We start from the raw sequence: 14,226 nt of genomic DNA on the forward strand, positions 1-14,226 counted from the left end.
AGATGCTATAGTAATACAATTTATACACTGACAGACATGATAAACTGTAGTAATACCGTATATACACTGACAGCCATGATGATGAGATGCTATAGTAATACAATTTATACACTGACAGACATGATAAACTGTAGTAATACTTTTTATACACTGACAGCCATGATGATGAGATGAGATGCTATAGTAATACAATTTATACACTGACAGACATGATAAACTGTTGTAATACTGTATATACACTGACAGACATGATAATGAGATGCTGTAGTAATACTGTATAAACACTGACAGCCATAATGCTGAGATGCTGTAGTAATACTGTGTATACAATGACAGGCAAGATGATGATATACTGTAGTAATACTGTACAGGCGGTCCCCTACTTAAGAACACTCGACTTACAAACGACCCATAGTTACAAACGTCTCTGGACAGACCTCTGGATATTGGTAATTTATTGTACTTTAGTCCTAGGCTACAATAAGCAGCTATAACAGTTATCACAGGTGTCTGCATTGAAGCTTTATTGTTAATCCTGGTTCTTATGACAACCCAACATTTTTAAAATCCAATTGTCACAGAGACCAAAAAACTTATGGCTGGGATTACAATGATAAAATATACAGTTCCGACTTACATACAAACTCAACTTAAGAACAAACCTACAGACCCCATCTTGTATGTAACCCGGGGACTGCCTGTATATACACTGACAGGTATGATGATGAATTGCTGTAGTAATAATGTATATACACTGACAGATATGATGATGAGATGCTGTAGTAATACTGTATATACACTGACAGATATGATGATGAGATGCTGTAGTAATACTGTATAAATACTGACCATTATGATGAAATGCTGTACTAATGCCATATATACAGTGAAAAATGTTTTAGTAAGAAGTCTCAACACCCCTCCCCCTCCCCCCTTTCACTTTAAAAACAAATAAAGTAGTAAAAAAACTAAATATCCAAAACGACTCCACATTTTTGGTTTCACTATGTTTGTAATAATCTGTATAATAAATCCAAACCATTACTGCACCCATATGGAGTAATAAACCCCCCCCCAAATTTCCATAAAACAATGATTTTTCTCTTATATCCCCTCACAAAAAATGTTATAAAGAGTGATCAAAAGGAGGTAATAGTCTCAAAACTGTACCATTGAAAAGAACAATATAGGCGTAAAGAAAGCTACATGAGGTAGTAAATAGGTTTAGTATTATTCCATAAGCAATACATCCAATATCAACAAAATACTTGGTCTAAATACTCAAAACAAGAAATAGACATAGGTTAGATAGACACAGACTTTTAACGTGCAAGTGCAATAAAATGGGTCACTATGACCAATATCAAAAGATACCAATATCGCACCTATCTCTATATTGCTCCCGTCCCAGAGTCTCTTCCACAGTGTACTTCCATCCCTAATACAAAAGGTTTTGTTGTTTATCAGCCCCCAAAATACATATCTAAATGATCCAAATGTTAAATAACTTTCTGCTGTCTTTGGCAGTAAGGCTCACCCTCCATTTCACCTGGCTTGGGTCTGGATGGCTGACAAGATGTTCATAAAAGACTGCTTAATTAAGCTTTCAGCACATCGCAAAATAATCTTAATCATTACAGGTACAGCAACTAGAGAGACGACTGGATAATTTGGTGATGGCTAATCAAATCCCTTCAGCGAGAGTCGTAGCTAAACAGATTTTTCAAGTTATACTTTAACTAGATTGCTAGAACAAGCACTTCAGTGGACTTGGGCTCTATATTTTAAGAAGGCCAACAAGCGGGATAATTTTTTGCCAAGAAAACTGTGTGCAACAGTCCTTTAATGCAGTCCATGCCATGTGTAACACCGCTGGGTCAACTACATAAAATCCCAAAACGAATCATAATCTTTTTGTTTATTATGCAGAATTATACTCTGTGTTACCAACTGCTTCTACCCCCTGATTTCTGCCTCTGGCGTCTCTGCCTAAGGCTTATGATGACCAGCTCCAGGATTTAAATAGACCTATTTCTCTGGGTTAGCAAGAGGAAGCGGTTTCAATTGAGCAGAGCTCCAGAGCCAGAAAGACCACTGCTGGAAATTTTATTAGTGAAGAGAAGCCGCTGCTGGGCATTTTATTTGTGATGGGAAGCTGTTTCTGGACATTTTATTAGTGAGGGGAGGCTGCTGCTAGACATTTTTTTTAGTGAGGGGAGGCCACTGCTGGACATTTTATTACTGAGGGGGGGGGGGGGCATGTTATAAGTGAAGGGAGGCCACTACTGGACATTTTATTAGGGAATGGAGGCCGCTGCTTTGCATTTTATTAGTCAATGGTAGCCGCTGCTGGACATGTTATTAGTGAGGGAAGGCCGCTGCTGGGACATTTTATTTGTAAAGGGAGGTCGCTCCTGGGGATGTTATTAGTGAAGGGAGGCCGCTGTTGGGCATTTTATTAGTGAAGGGAGGCAACTGCTGGGCATTTTATTAGTGAGGGGAGGCCTTTGCTAGATATGTTTATAGTGAGGGGAGGCCGCCGCTGGACATTTTATTAGTGAAGGGAGACCTCTGCTGGACATGTTATTAGTGAAGGGAGGCCTCTGCTGGGCTTTTTATTAGTGATGGGTGGCCATTGCTGGGTATATTCTTTGTAATGGGAGGCCTTAGCTGGACATGTTATTAGTGAAGGGAGGCCTCTGCTGGGCTTTTTATTAGTGATGGGTGGCCATTGCTGGGTATATTATTTGTAATGGGAGGCCTTAGCTGGACATGTTATTAGTGAAGGGAGGCCTCTGGTGGGACATGTTATTAGTGAAGGGAGGCCTCTGGTGGGACATGTTATTAGTGAAGGGAGGCCTCTGGTGTGACATGTTATTAGTGAAGGGAGGCCACTGCTGGACATGTTATTACTGAAGGGAGGCCACTTCTCGGCTTTTTATTAGTGAAGGGAGGTCGCTGCTGGACATTTTATTAGTGAAGGGAGGCCTCTGGTGGGACATGTTATTAGTGAAGGGAGGCCATCTGGACATGTTATTAGTGAAGGTAGGCCACTGCATGGCTTTTTATTAGTGAAGAAAGGCCACTGCTGGGTACTTTATTTGTAATGGGATTTAATTAGTGAGGGGAGACCGCTGCTACACATTTTATTTGTAATTGGAGGCCGCTGCTGAGTATTTTATTTATGGAGGGAGGCCGCAGCTGGGCATTAGTGAGCGGTGGTCACTGCTGGACATTTTATTATAGAAGAGAGACCCTTTTAGGTGATTATTGCATAATTTCTAACCCCTTATTGTAATTAATTTTAAATAAGTATAATTACAATACCATAAACCCTTGTATATGTTAAAAATGGGCAGGGGTTGGGAGGAGGTGCTGTGGTCGAGAAGGGGGGGGCAGCCAAAAGTTTGCTTTGGAGCCCACTCACTTCTAGATATGTCACTGGTATAGTATAAATAAGTAACCAATAATAAATGACCAAATAAGCCTCATATTCACAGTGGCTTGACCCGAACACAGCATATTGGACATTTTTGTAGAAAACAGCTAATTTTTGTACCAGCTTTTTTGCATAAATTTTTCGAAAGCTCCAGTGGGGTCAAAAAGCTCACCACATCCCTTGTTTAATAACTTCAGTTGTTTAGTTTCCAAACTGATGTCACATGTGGATTCAACCTTTGCAGTTTTAGTTAATATTGTGTAAGTCAATTAGGTCTAAAATACCCATCCTGCTCTTTTACCACTGAACCCTATAGTATTTCCAAGTAAAAGTTTAGGGCCACATTAGGGCATTTATAAATTACAGCAGTTTCTGATGCTGGGTATTCTGTATTCAGGAAAATAAACATTTTGGTGCCAAGACTATGTAGAAAAAAGTACATTTTTCATTTTTACAAGCCATTTCTAATAAATTATTTGAATCACTAGTGGGGTTAAAATGATCTCTATACCTCTTGACAAATAACTTGAAGGGTAAAGTTTCCAGTTCCAGTTTTTACTGTTTTGATAACTCGGAGGTCTGCAAATGCAACATGGACCAGCAAAATATGTCCTCCAAAAGCCCAAAGGTGCTGCTTTCCTTCTAAGCTCTGCCCTTTAACAGTCTCCAACCACATGTGGGATATTTCCATATTCAGGAGAAATTGCAAAATGTGTGCATTTATAAATTTTTTTGCAGAAATAAACTTAATTATTCACTCCTCTTTGCAGGCTTACTGCCCACCATGTCCCTACCCTGCCACAGTCAACGAGACGGTGAGGACTCCCAGCTCTCCCACACCTGGATTAATTGATCAGTCAACTCCTGGAGAGTCTGGAAACGTTTTTTCTTTCTTTCTTCTTTCACTCCATCTGTGTTTTTCTTGTTTATATATCACAATATTGTTTATATATCAGCCCATATAAATGAACTGTCTGGTTGTTGTTAAAGGTTATCATGGGTTGAGCCTTCTAGATAAGCAACAGTAGTTAGTTATGTCACACAGCTGACAGCTGCTGGTAACTGTGGACGGTGCGGCACCTAACAGTGCTGTGCATGAGTACCGCCATGTTTAAAGGACATCTACCACCAGGATGAAGGATTGTAAACCAAGCACACTGACATACTGGTGTATGCCCCCTCTAGGATCTGTTGTTTTTTGAGTTTCTTATGCCCTTATTTTTAAGAAAAAAAAGGCTTTTAAAAGTATGCAAATGAACCTGAGGGGCCTCAGGCTACATAGGTGTAATGGAACAAAGAGCTTCTCATTTGCATAATTTTAGACACCTTTTTTTTGTAAAAAAAAAAAAAAAAAAAAAACAGGGCATAAGAAGCTAAAAGAAAAGCAGAAAACCAGAGGGGGCACACACCAGTATGTAAGTGTGCTTGGTTTACAATCCTTCATCCTGGTAGATGCACATTAGATGCAACACCACTCCGTGACATCATTGGAGGGTCCGGATTGGTTGCCGTGACAGCTGGGAGCTTGTTAGAAGATCTTACAGCTGTCATTTGGCATTCACAACACACAATACAGCTTAATGTCAGTACTACTGTCCTATCCTCCGGGGTGCCGCCGTTGAGGTTTCTGATTCCAATCTTGGGTATCCAGGAAGTAGTTTTGCAGTGAAATGAGTCTGCTAAAAAGGCTCAGGGGAAAATAATCCACTTTGGGGCACTCTTTCGCTTGTCATTAAGATAAATTTACAGTTACATTAAAAAAGTTGTTCACCATGAACACATGGATTTACTTACCAATTCCACGCAATTCAATTAAAAAAAAAAACTAAATATACAAACCCCAAAACACCCTGGCTTCATGTGGTTAACTTGGCTCTGAAACATTTGAATTATATAAATAAAAAGACAAATGTAGATAAAAAATCTATGAAACTCCCAATATGAACGGCCCTCGAAACATTCTCAAGATGTTTCCAATTTCATCACACAAATACAAAGCTTGTATATATAATTCCTTCTTATTCTCAATTTATTCCTTTATTCCATCTTTGAAAATCATTATAATGCAAATTAATTATGATACAGTGATAAATGGCAACAAGAAAGTATGAATATTGTCTACCCCAATCATGCACGGTTGTTATATATTTGCTTTCAATATATTTATGCAATGAGCATAGCATATGGCTTTACACTGCACCACATCTCCACCACAATTATACAATGCAAAACTAGTATCCAAACTTGCTGTTGTTTGGTCATGGCGGCTAGAAGATGAACTTGCTAGGCAGCAGAGATCGATCCTCCTCTTGGCAATGAAATTGTTAAAAAATGTTAATACGCTATAGGGCCAGTTTAAAATATTTTCAAATAATTATAAAGTTGAAAGTCAATAATGTATTTTCAAACTTAGAAAAGTGCTTTCATGCTGGGTCTAGTTTAAACATCAAAATACTTCAACATAATTTTGTATAGAAAAATAATAGAGCAGAGATTGCCTGTGCATTAGCGTGAGTCATTGACTGGGAGGAAGTAAACACATGTTGGCATTGGTGGGAAATATTTGATTCATTCTTTGAAAAATACATAATTTCACAAAAAAGGAAGAATGATCAAATTCTAAAGAATGAAGCTGACCAGCAGAGTAAGTACTGGGATTATCATTCATTTGTGCCAAATACATTTGGAAAGTTTGAAACCTTGCGTCACAGAGGTACACACTTCCAAGTGTTTGGCCATCTAAATTCTTCTTTCTAAAAATTTGCTTTCAGTGTACATACATTTCTGCTACAATGATCGCCAAAGTCATATACATAGTGCATTGACGCAAACCTACGGCAAAGATGAACATATTTCTTATTTAGCATATCTCTATCTACAACCATATCTCTATATTGATCATTAATATTTCCCATGTGCATAATCTTACATACATTATACTGTCCTTCTTTGTGTTAATTACTGTGTTATCATCCTTCTGTACACCTCACTTTTAATTTATTAATGCCAGCCTTACCCAAGGCATCTTTGTTCAGGGATCATGTCAATGAAGCTGACTGATTCCTTTATAGTTGATTACACCAATATACCATGGTCTATATGGTATATATGGTCAATTTATTTTAGAATAAGTAATAAAGTATTAACCTTTGATTACATTCATACTCATTCCCCCACTAACTCTTTCTCTTTTCCTTCATATTTATCTTTCTATATATTGAGTCAAAGGAAGCTAAACCATGATCCTGCCAAGGTCCTCTTTTAAAAGGCACCACAAAGGCACATGGTTCTTCGTGCTAACTATGGTTAGTATCCATACTACTTACCACTTCTACTGAAGTGTCTGCTTTTATAAGACATACAAGTTAAAGGCAGGGGATACAGGGAAGTATAAAATTCATTTACAGCACCTTATTCCTCACAACTTTAAACGCTTAATGGTCAGGATGTGCATGTTCTTCCCCATAGGTGTCCTAAAGATCTCCAGCAGGAGACTGGCTATAAAACATAGCCTGGCTCCTACTCAGTGGTGTAACAACAGCCGTAGCGGTTGCTACGGGTCCCGGGCGGCACAGGGGCCTGGGATTAACAGCAGAGACAACATTTATAATTTATTTTCTCATGCCCATCTCATGCCCATCCTTCCCTAGGGCAATGGGACCTTAATACGGGCCCCTGTGCCTCCCCTGTCCGCCCACCTCATCTGTGACCACCCGACTCCGCCTCTTCATTTGCGGCCACTCCGCCTCTGACAGCTCCAGCAGCGGCCCGCATGGCCTGGCCATTTCATCTGTGCCTGCTGCCGGGCCGCCTAAACGGTCTGCTGCAACTGCGGCCGCCCGGCCTAGACCATCCGCGGCCGCTCGGCCCACTCCGTCCGTGGCTGATGACCGACTCACTCCATCGGTGGCCGCTCGGCGGCCTACTCCAACAGCGGGCACCTGTCTTAGCCCATCTGTGGCCGCCAGTTTTGGCCATCCGCAGCTGTATCTGCTGTATATACTGTATATATGTGAATATGCTGTATGTATATGCATTATGTATGTATATACTGTATGTATATGCATTATGTGTGTATACTGTATGTATGTGTGAATATGCTGTATATAGATTCTGTATGTGTGTATATATGGTGTTTTTATACTGCATGTATGTGTATACACATTGGATGTATACCGCATGTAAAAGAATATGATGTATGTATGCTGTATGTATGTATGTAAACAGTATACTTTACATGCAACTTTGATGCATATATACTTTATGTATATACAGTATGGGTTTGTATATACTGTATGTATTAGTGTATAAATGTATATATGAGTACATAAATGTGTGCATATGAGTGTATATGTATGTATGTGTGTACGAGTATATAAAAGCGATTGTAGAATCTTCTGTATGTGTATTTAAGTGTATAAATGTGTGTGATTATATAAACGTGTGTGTATGTATGAATATTTTTCAGGGTGCGGTCAGTTAAAACTGCATCACAGTCAGTTTTGAGGAGGATTTAGATGCAGTTTTGTTAATTTAACAAGTGAAAGGCATTTGTGGAACAATTTTCCCATTCAAAATTAAATTAAATCATTCAGTTCATGTCTTTTACCTGTTAAATTAACAAAACTGTACCTAAAACCACCTCAAATTTGATTGTGATGCAGTTTGAACTGCAACATGTGACCGCAACCTAAGGGGGAGGGGGGCCCCATTCAGAAATCTGCTATGGGGCCCTGCTTCTCCTAGTTAAGCCACTGCTCCTACTACATCTGCTCTGAACAGAGAAATCTCCATTCAGTGGAGTTCAATCCCTTAACTGCTGTGATAAATGCTGATCCTAGTAGTTAAGGATCTAGCAGAGAGAAGGGCTATGAAAGCAGGAGGTCTGATGAAAATCTTGAGGTCTGGCAACTTTGAAAGCAGGGGTGTAATGTAACTGGGTGCACAGTGTTAAGGAGGTCGCACTGGTTTCGGACGCCATCTTGACTACTGTCCGCCATCTTAGATACAGCGGCCATGTTCCCTGACCATTGTCAAGTTAATGTCATGATTCAAACTTCATTTTATGTAACATGTTTGCTCGCCTGTCAGCTAATACCCTTTGACATTTAATGAGAAGCCAGTCTGTCCTTGAAGCTGCATTATATTGTGATTCTGGAGCCACTTATCATCTCCTTCTCAGCAAACTAGTATAAACAAAATCTGTGTACAAGGTCTCTGAGAACTGAGCACAATTAATTAATTCACTTTTTCCCAGAATGTGCTAATGTCCAATAGCTTTGCAGTATAGTATTCACACCCCTTTGATGACTCTTCTGTCTGATATATATTATGCATTTTGATTATTAAACGGGAGAAGATCTTGACTAAGAGATTGACGTATGTCTTGGTCTCTATGTTCAATCAAGGGTTAATTAGGACTCACCTTACAAAAGTCAAGAGGGCTGTTGGGGCCCTGCATAAAAATCCCTAACAATATTTGGCGTCTCTGGGTGGGCTTAGAAGTAAACAACAACAACACCGAGGCAGCCTCCGTGAAGTGTCCCCGCCGGCTCGGTGAACAGAACTGACCAGAGAGCTCTCAGGGTAAGATATTAATTTTTATTGTCTACCTTGATATGTCACTTCTGGTTCACTGGTTGGACGGACCGGGTAAGACTGTCTCTGTGTTATGTATTTGCCACTGTTGTTCACTGTAACCTAAGCTCAGAGTTTTTGGCAAAGAACCACTTTGTAAGGTGATGGACAGAGACTGGACAGTGACGGATGGTCAGACAGTCTGTGGTGTTAGCTGAAACTGTGAGACGGGAAGTAGTAACCCTTAGATGTCTGCAATGCTAGAGTGGGAGATATTCTGTTGTGATAGTTGGATTATCATAGTGTCTGGGATACTGTTTGTTTGGGACTGGTTTTTCCCATAGATTGTGACAGAGTTCAGATTGCGGAGACCCGCCCTGATCAGGTGAGCGCTAGACTTTCTTCGGGAGTCTGAGCGGTCTCGTGTGGCTGTGAGAACTAGTGGAGGATGGCGGCATGTTTTAGTCAGTCTAGTCAGGCAGTGGCTTGGTGTAGCGTCCTTTGTGAGATATTCTCTGGTAGCTAGTTTCTTTGTTTGTCAATAAATCGAGATGTTGGCATCCGCTGAATCTTTGGGGATGTGTCCCTGTAACGGTATCGTAGTTGTAGAGCACAGCAGAGTGAATTGGAATTGAGCCAAGTGCATTGCATTGCAGACATAGGCAAGAAGGAAGATTGTGTCCCACAATGAGGGGAAAGATGCACAGAGATAGAAGGTTGTTGAGTTAAGTAGGACTGATGGAAAAGTGTAAGTTGACATGATCGGACATAAGGGCTGGTAGTTTTGTGTTTGAAGTGAGAAGTAGGTTTGAAGGTTTTGGGATGTGTCAGATGATCTGATGATTGTACAAGTGAGAAAACTTTGCAAACAGACACTTATAGCCTCTGACTTTGACGGACGGACCAGGACAGAGTGACAGAAATCCTTCAGAGTGGCCATTGAAGAAAGAGACAGGCGATAAGGGACATTTCAAAGTTTTTGATGTGGAAAGAATTTGAGGAAAAAGAGATTTAATTATATCTTCCTTGGAGTGAAAAATGGCCCCTGTAATCCAGACTCCACCCCCGTATCTGGTGGTTAGAGAAGATGACACGCCCTACCATTCTTCAGTGGCGGCCATCTTAAGTCAGTTTATTTTTCAGTGGCGGCCATTTTAAGTTATATTCCCTTTAAGTCCCTGAAAGTTGATTGCTGTTGGCAGCCATAAAAGCTGTTGTGGGGCTTTGTAGGATAACAGCTGACCATGCTTGGGGCGTCCTGCCCCCCTGCTAGGGGTCTTGGAGTGAGGGATGGAGGTTGTTTAAGTATTATTAAAATTTATTGATCCCGACAATTAGAGAAAAATTACTATAAAAAGTGTTGCAATGTCTCTGGTACCTGCTTTCTGGCGTTTAAGGGGTTAACAGAAGGGTGGGGGCTGTTGGAGCTGCGTTTTTTTTTGTGAAGACATGTACATGGCCTTGACGCTGAAGTTCTCCAAAAATCTAGGGCTCTGTCTGAGCTGTGTTATCACTTTGTGTTCTGTTCTGACCTTGACGCTACAGTAAGCTGAAGTTGTTTACAGAAGGGGGCAGATCGCTGCATTTAGACTTCTCCCTGACAATCTAAAAAAGACTTGAAGGAATTTATTTGATTGTGGAACAAGAATACAGTATGATGCGATGTCCTCCTGTGTACCCCATGAACAGACTAAGCAAGAATGAGCCCCCCAACTGTATTACAGAGCCTATGACTGACTTTTGTTCCTTTTTGATTAAAAACCATCTTAAGTGTACCTGGATTTTATTGAGACGTTGGAGTCTGGCCAGAACTTTATAGGTAGCACAGAACACTGGGCTGGAGATGTGGTGGAGGAACTCTGACACATTGACGTACAGAGGGAATAGAGGATGTTTCACAGACCACGCCAAAGTGAGATTGACAACATCTCCGGAAGTCTCAACTGACCAACCCAAGTGGGCGTTGCGGGGAGGAGACATTACTTTAGTGAGTGGCGGAGAAGGCCCCCACAGGGCAGGACAAGGGGTGGTTACGGACAAGGATGTTAGCGAGAACAGTCCCCCTTCTGAACGGCCCCCCCAGACAGAGTTAGTGCCTTTCATTGTAGAACTCTCCCCTGCTAGTCCGATGATGATTTTAGCCCATTTCCGGTCAAGAAAAGACTCAGAAAGAACAGCCGGATACATGTAGCATGGTCCATGACCTCCAAGCTGCCAATGAGTGTACTGAAGCCCAGTGGTCCCTAGCCCAAACTGGCAGCAGTCCCTGAGAGTGACATATTATTCACTGTTATTGATTTGGCAAATGTTTTCCTCTCTGTGCCCCTACATGAGGATTGCCAGTACCTATTTGCCTTTACCAGTTCAGTATTCCAGTATACCTGGTGCAGATTCCCACAGGGGGGTAAAACTCCCCCAGCCAGTACCCCATGGCCCTACAGGGAGTAGACTGGCAGACTAGCCCCTTACTGGATGTTCTCCTTTTCAGTATGCGGAGGACCTACTGTTTTTGTTTGCTAGGATGCATTTATTGACCTTATGTGTTTTCTGTTCCAGAAGGGTTGCAAAGTTTCCTGAGACAAACTCCAGTACTGCCAGGAGAAGGTGGTCTTCCTAGGCCACTGCTTCTCAGCCACAGGCAGATACCTGACAGAGGAAAGAAAGCTGGCAGTCCAGAATGTGCCCCTGCCCTGAGGCCCTAAGCCTCTTCACATGTTTCTAGGACTGGCCAGCTCCTGCAGGCCTGGGATAAGGTCTGCTGCCCCAGCCCAATGCTGCCCCTTTCTGACTGCATTGCCTCTTCCCCATTTGCCCTTAGTCAGGAGGCAATTGATGCATTCCATAGCCTTAAGCTGGTAAATCCTGTCTGCCCCGGCCTTAGGCACATGCCACTGAACCAGACCTTTTATTTTATTTTGCACTGAGTATCTAGGAGACAGGTGTCCTAGCCCAGGAACGTGGTGGCCTCCCCAGTGGCCCACTATTAGGCCCGGTTAGACTCAGTCGTGTCAGTAGCTGCAGCCAGCAATCTGCTCAGCAAGGCCAGTGAGCTAATCCTAGACTCTAGATCACTCAGTTACAGTGCAAACCCCACATACCTTACACAGTGTCCTCACCCAAGTACAGCCCAAGCATCTGAGCAAAGGCCAGACAGCTCAGACTCCAGTGTGCACTCCTGATGCCCCAGGATACACTGATAAGGTGCACAGCTCTGAATCCTTCATTCTATCGCCAGTCTTCCAGGATTCAGAGAGGGGGGGAAGGGTGATTAATGCAGATGTTGAGTTTTTTCTCATAGATGGCTCCAGGTCTGCAGGAGAAGACAGACGGTTCTACACTGGATATACAGTGATCAGTGGCGCACATGAGGTAGTACAAGCAGAACCACTCCCTCCACACAGGTCAGCGCAGGAGGTGAAGTGACGGCACTCAGGGAAGCGCTACAGCTGGTGGAAGGTAAAAGGGCGAACATCTATACTCAAGGTGTAGTCCTGGGGTCTAAACACGACTATGAACCCATATGGAAGGCTAGAGATTTCCTCACCTCTGCAGGGACCCCCGTTAAGCATGACACGCTGGTTAAAGAGCTCATGGATGCTCTCTTACTTCCACAAGAGGTGGGGATAATAGAAATAGCACCGAAAGTCGAAAATTTAACAGACTTTGCACTTAATATAATTAAGTATATATATTAACATATACTAAAAAGTGATCAAAGGCCGTACAGTCCTCAAAATGGTAGCAGGTTTTAATTTTTGTAAATTGTACCAACCCAAAGAATAAAGGAGACTTGTCATTTGGGGTACACAGTGAAAGCCGTAAAATCCAAAATCCTTAATACAGCTCTTTAGAAAAATAAAAAAGTTATACATTTTTGAAACTGTGGAGTGAAAAACAAAAACTTAAATTTGCTATGTCCTGAATTTTAATTTAATAGTAGGTTGTACCACTGTCACAAAAGAAGTTGAGAGAGAGAGACAAGGAGCTTTTGCTGAGGAGCAGTGTAATATCCACTTGTTGGAGGCAGTCTACTTTCCAAATGCTTATTTTATGGCAATGGATTGTGTATAAAATTTTATATTTGTTTTTTTCCCCTTTATTGAATCTTATAGCAAATAAATACATAGTTAAGTTAAGTTCAAACGTTAAATAAGATGCAAATGTAACTATCCTATTTTTATATTAGCTCATTCTTATATGTTCGTAACAGATTTGTTGATAAAATGCTTCAGTAAATACACCACTTAAATCTATGAGACTGTTTTCACTTCTACATCAAACAAGCAGAACCTTACGCTCCACATCTCCACCCTTGTTTGGCTGACTTTCAATTCCAATCTGTTTGGCAGATAAATATTTGTTCTCTCATTGCAGACATTACCTCATACTTGTTTGTGCTGAATTTTCCCCCAAATTTTGGACATTTTGCTTTACTTCATTGAAACTAGATGGTGGTCAGTAGAAGAAAAATTCCATCTTGGACCCAACATTTTAGATTTAAGAATTGTAGTTATTATAATGCCGCCTTGAATGAAAAAAGAAGAAAAGTACACATCAATCACTGTGTAGGTCCACCAAATGCCACAGCTCTGGCCCACTAGACATGGACCTCTGTATGCCATGTGCTATCTAGCACCAATCCTTTAGAGGGGTTACGCCACAAATTAAATTACTTCAAAAAGTTCCCAAAGAGGTTAAAATAATTCAAAAAGCTATTCATAATGGTTACCTAAAAATACCTTTCTATTTGTTTTTGTGATGCATGTTAGCCTCAATTGTGTTCCACACAGAAGGGGCCTAGCATGCATAGCACTTACAGCGGAAGCTATTCCACAACTCATTGGCCTCATCTCAGCTCAAAAGAAAATAAACAATATATATGTAACAGTCCATGTGAATAAAGAAGAAAAAAAGCTGGCACTGACCAATAAAATATATACTAGTATAAGCCGTATATACTAGTATAAGCCAACCCGAGTATAATTTTACCACCAAAAAGTGGGAAAAACTATTGACTCAAGTATAAGCCGGGGGTGGGAAATGCATTGGTCACAGCTCCCCCCCCCCCAGTGTATATCCAGCAATCCCCCAGAAGTATATAGTCAGCCAGCTCCCAGTAGTATACAGCCTGCCAGCCCCCAGTAGTATACAGCCAGCTCCTGTAGTATACAGCCTGCCAACCCCATGCAGTATACAGCCAGCCCCTGATG

This window comes from Engystomops pustulosus, chromosome 1 (genome assembly GCF_040894005.1).
Source record: "Engystomops pustulosus chromosome 1, aEngPut4.maternal, whole genome shotgun sequence".
In the NCBI taxonomy this organism is placed as follows: Eukaryota; Metazoa; Chordata; class Amphibia; order Anura; family Leptodactylidae; genus Engystomops; species Engystomops pustulosus.